At 35.3% G+C, this 15145-nt stretch overlaps 1 protein-coding gene across 1 annotated transcript in view; it reads right to left on the bottom strand.

Annotated features, from left to right (window-relative positions):
* The window catches only part of LOC142860224 (uncharacterized), a gene marked incomplete at its 5' end in the record, with an annotated part of 57598 nt that overhangs the window by 26840 nt on the left and 15613 nt on the right, over positions 1–15145 (bottom strand). The gene's annotated exons all lie outside the window — the stretch shown is intronic.

The following is a 15145-nucleotide window of genomic DNA, read 5'->3' on the forward strand; positions in this document are numbered from 1 at the left end:
ACTCCAACTAAAGGAAGTTAAATGTATCCACAAAAACACAGGCATCTGATGTCGCCCTACCAGCATAACCCAAAAAAAAGGAAACACAACACTAGTACTAAAAAATAACCAGAATTAACAAATACTGGTCATTAATATCACTTAATATCAATGGATTCAATTTGCCCATAAAAAGACACAGGCTAAGAGAATGGATACAAAAAAAAAGGTTCCAGCCTTCTCCTGTATACAAAAACACACCTCAAACTCAAAGACAGGCACAACCTCAGAGTAGAGGATTAGAATAAGGTTTTCCAATAAAAGAAACTAACAAACAAGTGGGTATAACTATCCTAATATCTAACAAATAAAATCCAGTCAGAAGAGATAGAGAAGGACACTCTATACCCATAAGAAGAACAATCCATCAAAATGAAGTCTCAATCCTGAACAACTATGCTCCTAATACAAAAGCACTTACTTATGTAAAAGAGACAGTATTAAAATTTAAATCACACACCAAACCCCACACACTAATAAAAGGGGACTTCAACACTCCACTTTCACCAATGGACAGGTTAACTAGACACAAAATTAACAGAGAAATAAGAGAAGTAAGAAATGTCATGTATCAAATGGACTTAACATCTATAGAACATTTTACCCAAACACAAAAGAATATACCTTCTTCAAAGCACGTCATGGAATTGTCTCTAAAAATTAACCATACACTGGGATAACAAAGAAGGCCTCCACAGATGCAAAAGATTTGTCGTAAACCACTATGTCTTATCAATTTAACAACAATACTATGCTCAGAAATCCTACAAAGTCATGGAAATTGAACAGTCAACTACTAACCCACCCTGGGGTCAAGGAAGAAATAAAGAAGGAAATTAAAGTCTTCCTTGAATTCAACAAAAATGAAGGCACAACATATCCAAACCTATGGGACACTATGAAAGCAGTGCTAAGAGGAAAGTTTATAGCACTAAGAGCTCACATTAAAAAAAGAGAGAGAGAGAGAGAGAAATCTCACATTAGTGACTTACTAGGAAACCTGAGAACTCTAAAATAAAAAGAAACAGACTCACCCAGGAGGATATAAGACAGGAAATAATCAAATTGAGGGGGAAATCAACAAAATAGAAACATCGACAACAATACAAAAAAATCGATGAATCAAAGAGCTGGTTTTTTGAGAAAAATCAACAAGATAGAAAAACCCCTATCATACCTAATCAAAAGACAAAGGGAGAATATCCAAATTAACAAAATCAGAAATGAAAAGGGGAAAACAACAACAGAAACTGAGGAAATTCAGAGAGTTATTGTGTCTTACTACAAAATCCTATACTCCACAAAATTGGAAAATGTAAAAGAAATGGACAATTTTTTAGATAGATACCATATACACAAATTAAAACAAGACCAGGTGAGCAATTTAAATAGATCTATAAACTGCAAAAAATAGAAGCTGTCATAAAATACCTCCCAACCCAAAAAAGCCCAGGGCAGGATGGTGTGAGTGAAGTATTCTACCAGAACTTCCAAGAAGAGCTAATACCTATACTTCTCAAAGTGTATCACATAATAGAAACAGAAGGGACATTGCCAAACTTTTTTTCTGAGGCAACAATTACATTGATACTGAAACCACACAAAAACTCAACCAAGAAAGAGAATTACACACCATTCTCACTCATGAACATGGATGCAAAAATACTGAATCATGATGTGGGAGTGTCTTTATCTATCTGTTGCTTTCATTGGTTAATTAATAAAGAAACTGCTTGACCTTTCATAGGACAAAATATTAGGTAGGTGGAGTAAACAGAACAGAATGTTGGGAGAAAGAAGCTGAGTCAGGCATTTGCCATGATTCTCCCACCTCAGACAGATGCACGTTAAGATCTTTCCTGGTAAGCCACCTTGTGGTATTATACAGATTATTAGAAATGGGTTAGATCAATAAGTAAGAGCTAGCCAATTAGAGGCTGGAACTAATGGGCCAGGCAGTGTTTAAAAGAATAAAGTGTCCGTGTAATTATTTCGGATATAAAGCTAGCCGTGCGGGTGGCCGGGTGCCAGGAACATAGCCCGCCGCACTTATTACAACAGAATCAAATACTGGCAAACCAAATGCAATTTTCAAGAAAATCATCCATCATATTTAAGTTGGCTCGATCCCAGAGATGCAGGGCTGGTTCAACATATGAAAATCAATCAAAATTATCCAACATATAAAGAGATAGGAACAATAAAACCAAATGATCATTTCATTAGATGCTGAAAAAAGCATTTGACAAAATCCATCACCCCTCCATGATAAAGATCTTGTAAAGATCAGGAAAAGAAGGAACATATCTAAATATAATCAAAGCAATGTACAGCAAGGAGATATTTAATATCAAATTAAATGAAGAGAAACTCAAATCAGTCCCGCTAAAATCAGGTCCAAATCAAGGCTGTCTACTGTCTCCATATCTCTTCAACATAGTTTTTGGAGTTGATCAAGGGGATTCAAATTGGAAAGGAAGAAGTCAAACTTTTGTTATTTGCAGATGATATGAGAGTATATATAAGTGACCCCAAAAACTCTACCAGAGGATCCCTATAGCTGATAAATACCTTCAGTGATGTAATGTGGCTGGATACAAGATTAACTCAAACAATCAGTAGCCCTCCTATACATAAATGTTAAAGAAGCTGAGAGGGAAATCAGAGAAACATCACTTTTCACAATAGCCACAAATAGAAAATATCTTGTGGTAACACTAACCAAAGAAGTGAAAGATCTTGCCAAGAACTTTAAGTGTCTGAAGAAAGAAATAGAAGAACACACCAAAAAATGGAAAGATCCCCCATGCTCTTGGATAGGTAGGATGAACAGAGTGAAAATGTCAGTCCTACAAAAAGCAATGTATACATTCAGTAAAATCCCCATCAAAATCCCAACACAATTCTTTGCAGACCCTGAAAGAAAAATAATCAACTTCATATGGAAAAACAAAAACCCAGGACAGCCAAAACAATCCTATACCATAATGGAACTTCCACAGGCATCTCTATCCCAGACATCAAGCTCTATTACAGAGCTACAGTAATGAAAACAGCTTGTTATTGGCATAAAATCCTAGAAGTTGACCAATAGAATTGAATAGAAAACCCAGATATTGATCCACACACACATGAATATTTGATTTTTGATAAAGATGCTAAAATTAAACAATGAAAAAAAGAAAGGATCTTCAACAAATTGTGCTGGCATAACAGATGTCATCCTGTAGAAGAATGAAAATAGATCCATTCTATCATCTCAATCATCATGCACAAAACTCAAGTCCAAATGGATTAAAGACCTCAATATAAATCCTACCACACTTAACCTGATGGAAGAGAAAGTGGGAAGGAGTTTTCAATTCAGGGGCATAGTAGAGCACTTTCTAAATATAACCCTAGTAGCACAAACACTCAGAGAAGCAATAAATAAATGGGACCTCCTGAAACTGAGAAGCTTCTGAAAAGGAAAAGACACAGTCAATAAGACAAAAGGACAGCCTACTGAATGGGAAAAGATCTTAACCAACCCCCACATCAGACAGAGGGCTGATCTTAAAAATACATAAATAATATATAAACAAATTTAAAAATGGGGTACTGAACTATATAGGGAATATTCAACAGAAGTATCTGAAATGGCCAAAAAATACTTAAGGAAATGTTCAACATCCTTAGTCATCAGGGAAATGCAAATCAAAACAACTCTGAAATACCATCTTACACATGTCAGAATGGCTAAGACCATTGGTGTCAAAAACACCAAGAGTTTATGCTGGAGAGGATGTGGAGTAAGATGGAAATGCAAATTTGTACAACCACATTGGAAATCGGTATGGCAGTTTCTCAGAAAGTTGGGATTCAACCTACCTTGAGATCCAACAAAACACTCTTGGGCATATACCGAAAAGATGCTCAATCATACTACAAAAGCATTCATTCAATTATATTCATAGCATCATTATTTTAATAGCCAGAACCTGGAAAAAAACAGATTCCCCCCAACTGAAAAACAGATTAAAAAATATTGCATATTTGTATGTTAGAGTACTACTCGGTCGTAAAAACAATGATATCTTGAATTTTGGATGCAAAATGGACAGAATTATAAAACACTATCCTGAGTGAAGTAACCCAGACCCAAAAAGATGAATATGGTATGTACCCAATAATAAGTGGATACTAGCTATAAACAAACGACACTGAGCCTGTAGTTTATGATCCTAAATAAGCTAAGTACTAAGGTAAACCCAAAGAAAAACATATATGAATCCACCTGAAAACTAGAAACAGACAAGATCACCTGATAAAATTGGGAGCATCTGGTGGGTGGAGAAGGGAGTAGAAGGGGAACAGGAGGGAAGAAGTGGAGGCTTGAGGAGAACTTGAGGGAAGGGAATAATCAAGATGGAGGGAGGACAGAGATGAAAGCAAGGAAAAAAATCTATCTTGATTGAGGGAGCCATTATAGGGTTGGCAGAAACCTGGATCTAGAGAAATTGGAGCACTGGATTGAGCTCCCAAAGTCCAGGTGAAGAGGGGAAGTAATGATAATATGAGCAAAGAGTTCAAGACCATGATGGTTTCACCCACTGAAATAGTACACCTGAGCTATTAGGAATTCACTAACTCCAGTCGGACTGAGAAGGAACAAGCATAGGACCAAATTAGTCCCTCTGAATGTGAATTGTTGGTCCAGACTGAGGGATCCTTGGCATTGCATCAGGATTTATCCCTACTGCATATACTGGCTTTTTGGAATCCTGTTCTCTTTGGATGGATACCTGTTCAACCTAGATATAATAGGGATATCCATGAACCTTCCAAAAAGCAATGTACCTTACCCTCTCTGAGGATTGGATGGGGACGTGGTGGGAGGGTACGTGGAGGGAATGAAATGAAAGGAGGGAGTGGGAACTTGGATGGAAATAATAATAATAGTAAATAAAAAAAATGATGTGTAAGAAACGCTTTTGACCAATTAAATATTCCTTGTTATTACAAATACTGAATAACAAGGTTCAACATACTTCATGCTGAGTATAATAAATAATTCAGGTTGTATGATGATCATCAGGATGGAGAATTTCAAAGAATTGCCAAAAAATAAGGAATAATACAAAGTTTTCACATCAATCTATAGAAATATCAAACATATTGCGGTAGAATTACCCAGGGCATAAAATTAAAAAGACATAAAGCAAAAGGTCATAAATTAGGAAATGAAGGAGTCAATCTGCCCTGTGTTGGAAAAAATGTGATCCACTCTAAGACCAGAGCTCTCCATCAAAAAAAAAAAAAACCCTAAAGCTCACAAAATGATCAAAGGGCTAGAGGTGATATGATAATAAAAACTCTGAAGCTTTAGAATACATCGAGTTTATAGACAAAGACACTATAGAAATAGTTTGCGTTTCTGTGGAGCTAGTTCTTCTCTACTGTCTGCATTATGGCGCCTCATTTCAAATTTGTTCATAGTGATTATTTGAATGCCGCTTTTTCTGCGTAGAGAATAACAGTGTGATGCTTTAGCAAAATCATTTTATATTTATCAAATTTGTAGTGGTTCTTAAGAAAATAAGTACTTCCATGAGAATTTTTATAGAAAATAAGTACTTATATGAGAATTTTATTCCAGTTCATAAACAATTTTAATACATTCTCCTAACAGAGTACATATTCTGGGAGGTGTTTAATAGAAAATACTCATTAAAGGCTTAACTAGTTTCATTACTTTTATTGGGGTTCCACATATATTTATACCAAGATTTCATTGATTTATAAAATATTTTTTATATTGATCTTAGTTGCAGAACTTTTCAGAAATTGGAATTGACTGATAAATTTTGTGCCAAGTATACATCACACTACTGACATGGAAAATGGTTTACTGTACTTTTTACTGTCTTTCTTCTGAAATGTTTGAAGGACTGTTTAAAGCTGCAATGCACACAAAATATGGGAAAGATTTGCATGACTTTCAGTGTATATCACTTTACAGGGTTTTATCCTTTCTGTAGATTAAACCTATGTTTCAAATTTGATGAGAATAATTTGTAACATATCTTTGGATTCTCAAATGGTAACTGGCATGAATTGAGGTTTATTGAGAGAAAGTGAAAATTTCATGATGAAGAAATATATAGTTCTTATCCCTTAATATGTATAACCAAATGTGTGGATATAGTTAAATGATACATTGTGACTCAGTTATAAATATCTGCTAAGCACTGTGGTTATGACAAGTCTTGTGTATAAATGTAATACCCTTGAAAGTAAACAAAAACATTACAGGAGGGAGCATTCTTGGATGAAATAAAGCTGAAAGCATTTTAGTTTTCTACGAATGACCAACAATAACAAATTCAATGTGTTTCATGTAAATAAGTATGCACTTCTGTAATTTTGCAAGCTTATTACATAACAAATCTATGACATAATCATTTCAGTCTATTCGGTTTACATACACAAGGTTTAAAAACATCCATTAAGATATTTGCATGACAAATAATTTACCTACACTACTGCAGAGGACAACATACAGAGATAATAAATGAAAGACAAATAAAGTTCAAACAGGTTTCCTTACTGTACTAGAATGAATAGAAGAGAATAGCACAAAAAGGGGAAAGAAGTTTTTATTTGCATATAAAATAATTTTTAATTAAATATACCATTGACCATGCTGTGTGTGTTGATTATAAATATAAACCTGCACAAAATATAAGACAACACCTGCACAACTCACTGAACACATGGAAACGAAGCTATTACCTATATAGCACCTTTAACACTGTCTGAATCTTTGGTGCAGGAAGGTCGTCTACATACTACCAAGGAGAAATATAAACATCAAGTCAGTTGCAAATCTACATTGTTTTCCTGTCCATAAGGTATGTGAGCATAATGATGTAACAAAGCTTGTGTGAGTAACAAGCCAAAATATGATTGAACTTTAGAATAACTCCTTGAGATGAAATCATATGCCACACTGCTTGAATGACAGAAACAGAACTAGTTATCCCAGTGATCTGGGATAATATCAAACACTATTGCTAAATAATAGAAATAGAATTGCTCCTAAATGATCTTCTAGTATATGTAGATACTCATGGATGAAAGCCTCATTCGGTCATCAAAAGATTATATTCCTCCTGCAAAAGTTGGAGAGAACAAACAGACAGCCTCACAGGCAGACAATATGCAGAGATTGAGAAACATTGGAACACCACTGAATGGGAGGTCTCCATCAATCCTCTTTTTCAGGCTCTGTGAGCCCTGAAAAAGAGGAGAAAGACAGTGTATAAGAGTTAAAGGGGTTGGAGAATACAAATACCCATAATGTCTGCCTGGCCACAAACAGACAGCCCTCTACCTCAATGGATTGAAGCACATATGAACTAGAAGAAACTGAGGCAGCATCACAGGTTGTGCAATTTCTGCACCAGATTTGGTCCTAGAACTTAAATAAGAAGTCTACAAATGCCCATATCTGTAACTCAGAAGAAATCACTGATTGATAACCACTAACAAATGAAATTTTTATTTCTTCAGGGAAGTGTCTGTCACTGGGATAAGAAATTACTCTCAAAGGTAGATAGGCAGAATGCCAAACCTCAGTAAATTCAACAGCATATTTGGAATGTTTTTGTCTCATAATAGCATCTCTGAACTTTCCTTTTTTCCTTATACTTGGTGTTTATATTTATTCTTATCTCCGTTTAAACTATGGTTCATTTTTACATATATATTAGAGTTCTCAGTTTAGAATTTTTAGAGATTAGTGACTGTGAATATTGGCAAATATCTGCATCTATATGTTTTATGTGATTTAACTTGGGTATTTCTTCTGATATTTGGTTTTGTTCTATTATTCTTTTTTAGTTTTCTTTTACCTAATTATATCTTAGTATATTTTGAGTTATTATTCTACCTTAGAAACCAGTCTGTTTTCTAATGAGAGAGAAATAAATGGGCTGGATCTGGATTAGAAAAAAGAGTGTGAGTTGGTGGGAGTAGTGGAAGGGGAGAAAACCATATTAAGGAAATATTTTGTGAGGAAAGACATGTATGTTCCATAACAGAAAAAATAAATAAATATAAAAATATAAATCCATGCCTATTTTTCTGAAAGCTTCCCAAGAAAACAATTGTGTTTGTGGGAGTAAATGTTGGGAGATATCATGCAAGGTAGTCTCCAATTCTAGGCTACACATTAAAATCATTAGGGAAAACTTTAGTTCCTAAATAATATATTATAGTTTATATACATCACTTGCCAATGCTTCAAAATAATTATTGCTGAATCCAACATATCTTGGCTACAGAATAAAACACTGCATATGAATTCAAGAATACAAAACCCAAAAAATTATCTCTGAAATAGTAAACATTGTCAAAGAGAACAAAACACAGGTGAATGAAGTCAACATCAATACATTAATATAAACTGATTACAGGTTTCAAAAACAGTCACAGCATTACTGTTGTGATAGTCACTGTCCAAGAAAGAAAGCAAGGAAACCACAATATGAATGATACAGCATCAGTTTTAAGCTGAGTACGAGCTGCAGGTATCTGCCACATTCTAGACTGTCAAGGAGAATTCCGTGTATGTACTTTTGCTTTCCATATTATGCCATTTCTAACACTTCTTTTTGTAAGTGAATGCATTATTCTCGGAAGAAGTATTTCATGTGATTGTATGATGGGGAATCTCTGTCAGCCAATGTTCTTTAAGAGGTGAGATGAGGCTACGGAGTAATCGTTTTACTATCCAGAAAAAAAGGCCTGCCTGTTCAGGGTTTGCTCTCTCTGTGGTTCCCGCGCTAAACAACTGAGGTTGGCATTCTAGTTCCTGTTTTAGGAATTTGCCCCATAAATAAAGAAGATATAATTAGAATATATTGTAGTTAGGATGGGATTTTTTGACACACATCAATCAATAATTGTAGATGCATTTACATAAGCCAGTAAACCAGCAAAACTGTCAGATGGAGATCATGCCATACATTTGCATTTCCTTTCTTTTCTCTTTTCTTCATACTTTCTTTTTTATATTTTTTGTCTTTCTATGGAGATATGAAATGATCTCCAGAGGAATTGGACATTGGCAAGTTACAATATTCATCTATCACAAGGAAATATCAATGATGAACAGCATCATTTCATTCAGGATATATGTCGAGATAAAAATGAGCAGGCAAGAACAAAATGGAGGGAAGTCCACGCTGTGTAAACAATATACGTTTAAAGACTCAATCATAACTCTCATAAGAACTACAGCCAAGTAAATTTCAGTCGAGGTAAACTTCTTAGTCAAGACTATGAGAACCAGAGAGGTAAAGATGTGAAATATATGTTTATAAATTGGGCATAACTGCTGAGCAGAGACATACTTACTGCAGAAGCAGCCATCTCTTCTGAGCTTCTGTCTGAAGGAAAAGTTTGTATCTCTTTAGCTCCAGAAATCTCTCTTCAGGATTTGCATTAAAAGTATCATCAAACACCATTCACCTGAGAAAACCACATTAACCATCTGCAGAGTCTCTCAGAAATCAAGGAAGTAGTTACTCCTGACTTGATACACAGATATTCATGGGTATGGGAGAGATGGAAATGCTGTTTCTCCTTTCTTGAGTTCAAGTGATCTGCTCAGCTGTCAAGTTATGCACTGAGAGCATGGACTATATTACCCTGCAATACTCACCCAAGGCAAATCAGAAATGGGGAAAAGAAAGCTGAAATCAGCTGTAGATTATAATCCTAATAAGCTGACCGTGGTATTCACCTGGTTTTTAGTGTCAAAGTTCACAAAGATGTTGGGCTTGCTGCTTAGATTAACAAGTCGATGTTGTAGAATGAAACAAAACTGAGAATAATTTCTTCAGTTGGCATTGGATCGTTATTGACAACCTGGGCTGAAAAGTGTTTGGAAAACATTAACTCTCACATTGCTAAAACTATGTATACCTTTTACTGTTCATATGAAAATGCAGTTATTTTGGACTTTGAGATTTAGAGAGAACTACAAATATATTTGACTTTTTTAATAGAAAACTAGAGTTACAATGTATCAACACTAGATTTTGTTCATTAAGCATGTAGTAAGCATTATCACAATATGTTATGATACACTTATATTGATATATATTCTGATTCATATTAAAAGAAGATCTTGTTCTTACCATAATTCCCATGAGGCTTCTAATGGTAGGAATTATCTTTTTCTTAGTCATAAGGTGTCAAAGAAGAGCTATATGTCAAATGTGGGGATAAGTAAAGAATAACACGAAATAATTCAGAATGAATTTTTGATGTGTTTTAAGGAGGTATACACAATATCTGATCAAGCTTGAAAAACAGAGGTGATTTGTGTTTAACAGTTAGCTAGTGATCAGTTCAGGGCAGTAGCATGCATGAGGATATCTGCTATCAGTAGTGTGTTATGTATTTTTATATTTCCACATATACATATATGCACATCTTTCTATCCATATATATGCATGTGTGTGTGCAATATCCATATCATGTTAAAGAAAAGTTCATGATGTTCACCCCCAACTTTAGGGGCATACTTTCTTGTCAAAATCTCTTCTATGAAGATATCATTACTTTATTACAAATATTTAATGAATTTGAGATTCCTCACATAGGACACTAAATGTGTCAGATTAAAAACATTAATACTGTAATCAGAGCCACCTGTAATGCATTGGTGCATGACAGACTGAAATCAGGAAATAACTTCTCCTTTTTGTCCTTTGGCCCGTAGCAACCCTAGATTTAAATAGTCTAATTCACTCACCTTGTACCATTCATTTTATGCTGTCTTTTATATGAGCCTGAATCTATGGCTTCCTGAAAACAGTTTTATGTAACTTTCATTGTGCCTCAGTATGTCTGTTCCTAACGAAAGCTTTATTTGGTTTCTCTTACTTAATAGCAGAGGGAGCATCAGAAGAGGAAGAATTGAAGGATACTGTCCAGAAATTTTTAAATAATTTCACAAGAGTTAGTCAGGGATCCCACTTGACCACACATGAAATCAAAACCAGACAGTACTACAAACATCATTGCACTTCATTGTACATTTCTATACTGTATTTACAATTTATTTTGGAAGAAGGTAATTTAAGTTTCAGCTATGCATTAGCTTAGGTTACAAAAGATAATTTCTACAAAGAAAGTAAGGTTGGTTTTTACAATGTTCTCTTATAAAGACAGAATAAACAAACAGTTTACAGTAAGGAAAGGAGAAGATCCATAGCATTTAAGACTAAGTAGTGATAAATGTAACATCATAAACCTATATCTTGTCCATACATAGGAGACTAATAACATTTAAAAATAGACAAAGTGTTAACATTAGAAAAATAACATTCCCAGCTAAACATCTGAAAGAGATTCTAGAACATACCTAGAACTAAAAGCTGTACATCTAAAAAGAGAAACAAAGAAGCAAACAAAAACAAAAATGCCCACTGTCACTAAAACTGTGTTGAACACCTAAACGAAATCTCAAGAGATGAAATAAATAAGTCTGAGTATTAATTTTTAATCTTCAACATGCATAACAATCAATAAATTGAAATTAGCAAAACTTTCTAATTTCTTTCCCATGTCAGAATTACTAAGAAAATAAAAACAAAAATAATAAACGGATAACAAAAAAATGTTGATTGAGTGGTAAAAGGGACTTAATCTATACACGTTTGTTGAGAGTGCCCACAGGTGAAGGAGATGAAAACAATGTGGAATTTCTTCAAAAACCTAAAATTGTTATATCATTCACTTTCCTTTGTTGCACTTATATGGCATAGAGATCAAGGTATCTGTCCTCATTAAAAGAATTGGACACTGTTTCTTATGCTCCCGATTTGTACAATTACTTCAAGAGAAATCCTCTTAATTCTAGAATAATAATAATTTGGAAAGTATCGCCTACTACTATTATTCTGTTACAGGGTTAAAGTTTTAAAATTATTCCTGGTGTTTTATTGTTTTACCCACCTACTATTGCATCTTGAAGCCCCTAAAACAAAAATGTCCTGTGTAACTTTATAGCCAAAGAAAGACACACCCGTGCTCACAGTGCAGATACTAAGAAAGTGCTCAGCTGTAAGTGTCGTGTCAATATCAACCCCTCTGGGCAATGCTCAGGGATGGTTCAGGCCAGAATGATGAAAGATGCTAAAGTTCAAAAATGCTAGACGACTATAAGGAAGCAGTGTTTTCAACACAGTGGGAGGTTTGCACGTGTGAACTCACATGATAGTGATATAACACATGAGCAAGTGCAAGTCAGATCGAAATCTCACGATGAAAGTGGGGAACATGGAGTCACACCACTTGCTGAGGTGCTCTTAACATCTGAAAGCTGCTTGGAAAAGGAGAACGGGCTCAGTTTTAAGAGAGCTTGGGGAGAGCTTGGGGGAATGGGACAGTTGGAATGAATGATGGGTGTATATGGGAGCAAGGAAGTATATATCTTAATTAATGGAGCCAATTTAGGGTTGGCAAGAGACTTGAATCTAGAGGTGTCCCCTGGTGTCCATGGAGATGTCCCCAGCTAGATCCTTGGACAGCTGAGGATAGGGAACCTGAAATGGCCCTATCTTAAAGCCATACTGTTGAATATCTTGCATATCGCCATAGAACCTTCATCTGGTGATGGATGGAGATAGAGACAGAGACCCACACTGGAGCACCAAAATGAGCTCCCAAGGTCCAATTGAGGATCAGAAAGAGGGAGAACATGAACAAGGAAGTCGGGACCGCGAGGGGTGCACCCACCCACTGAGACAGTGGGGCTGATCTATTGGGAGCTCACCAAGGCCAGTTGGACTGTGACTGATGGATCATGTAATCAAAACGGACTCTCTGAACGTGTAGGACAAGAAGGGCTGACTGAGAAGCAAGGACAATAGCACTGGGTTTTGATCCTACTGCATGTACTGTATTTGTGGGAGCCTAGTCCGTTTGGATGCTCACCTTCCCAGACCTAAATGGATTGGGGAGGACCTTGTACTTCCCACAGGGCAGGGAACCCTGACTGCTCTTTGGACTGGAGAGGGAGGGGGTGGGGGCAGGAGAGGGAGGGAAATGAGAGGAGGGGAGGAGGTGGAAATTTTTATTTAAAAATAAATAAATAAATAAATAAATAATGGGGGAAAAAAGAATGAGGCCTTTATAATTTGACCATACTTCAGGACAAGTCTAACAACAAAGAGTACTTGGGCAGTTGAAATTGAATACAATGGGTGTAAAGAGAGAAAATATACAAAGTTGTCTGGTGAGGAATATTAGAAATATGGGAGGACCTGGAGAGTTGAACTGAATCAAATCACCTTGAATAAATTTCTAAAAGAATTAATAAAAAATATGATAGATAAAATACCCTATTCAAACTAAGTTTTGTAAATGAACACAAACATAGACAAATAATACAAAGAAAAACTGGAGAATTCAGAACTCATGGAAATTAGCATATACTTAAAACTTGCTGTTCCAAAATGGATTCATTATTAAAAAAGGCAAATTATATCTGTCACTTTAAAAATTTCTATCAAATTTATATTGAAATTTTTCCAAAACATAGTTTCTTAATTTGTGGAATATAAAATAAAGAAAGAACTTTGCAGTCTTTAAAAATGAATAAACCTATAAAATTTGTATTTCTGGATTACTATGGGACAATGGTTTGTACCCTGTCAATTGTATTTTAATAAACGCTGATTGGCCAGAAGCCAGACAGGAAGTATAGGCAGGACGGCCAAACAGGAAGTAGATGCAGGGCAACATGAAAATGTTAAGAGGTGTCCATGGAAGGTCTGAGGCCAGTAGTGACCCCCAGGGCACCTCACCCAGTTGGGTTACTTGGGAATGCAGCCCAAAGTGGGTGGTGAAGTCCATCTACTGCTAAATATCAGCACATTACTGATAGTCAACAGGTACCATAACAGAAAGTTGAAAAGAACTTTGAAGAAAAAGTTCAAGAGGGCAAAAAAATAGGTCTTTTCTGAGCTTCAAGCAGTCGCCCACTGAAACCTGAATAAGTGTCAATTATTTGGTGTACATATTTTAATTTTCCAAATTCTGCAAAGTGGAACACATCCATCTGCCCGATTTCATTGCTCTGAGTACCCTTTGGGTTGCTCCCTTCAGGTAATGGTGTTAGGTTCTAGAATGAGCAAGTAGGACATCTTTTTGTAATCTCTTTGGCTTGTTGCCATGTAATAGAAAATTCTATCTTTAAACCTTTGCTATTAACATGATGTTTCTTATGGAATTCTGAGTACTTCAACACACTTATAATCGATAATAGATCAATTTCTGTATTACATTGTGCTAGAGGACCTGGCAGACACATATGAATTCAGATGTGTGTTATGTATATGGGACAAATCTAGTCTTGGTTATATCTTGAAACTCTATGAATAATGAAGTCAATTCTGTATCATAAACTATAAATTCAGTGGTTGCAATATGCAAAACAACTCTTGGTGCATATTGTGAATCAGTAACTATATTAAGAGGTTCTTTAAAATCCCTCAGCACCATGAAAATTGCATATATCTCTGCTTTTTGAACAGAATTATAAGGGGTTTGTTCCAACTTTTACTTAATTTTTGTGATTTGTAACCTGCCTTCCCTGATTTGTTTGCATCAGTATAAAATATATAGGCTCCAGCTACTGGAGCATCACTTACAATTCAAGGATGAATCCAAGAAGCTGTCTTTATAAGGTTAAGTCTATAGCATTTGAGATACTTGCTATTAATTTCTTCCAAAAATTAGCACAATCTCTTTACCATGGTTCATTGTCCTTTAATACCTTTTTTATTTCATCAGAAGGAAAAGGCACTAAAATCTCTGTTGGGTCAATACCTGCTAATTGACAAAGTCTCAATTTACATCTTATAATTAATACAGAGACTTTTTCCACATAAGTTTTTACGTTTTTACTTGGTTTATGTGGTAAAAGATCTATTCTAAAATAATACCATCCCTCTGCATTGAAATTCCTGTAACAGAAATTCTAGAAGGCAATATGATTAGAACACAATTAAATTTGGATTCACCCTATCCACATATCCCTCCTGTA

The sequence above is a fragment of the Microtus pennsylvanicus genome, chromosome 1, assembly GCF_037038515.1.
Source record: "Microtus pennsylvanicus isolate mMicPen1 chromosome 1, mMicPen1.hap1, whole genome shotgun sequence".
NCBI lineage: Eukaryota > Metazoa > Chordata > Mammalia > Rodentia > Cricetidae > Microtus > Microtus pennsylvanicus.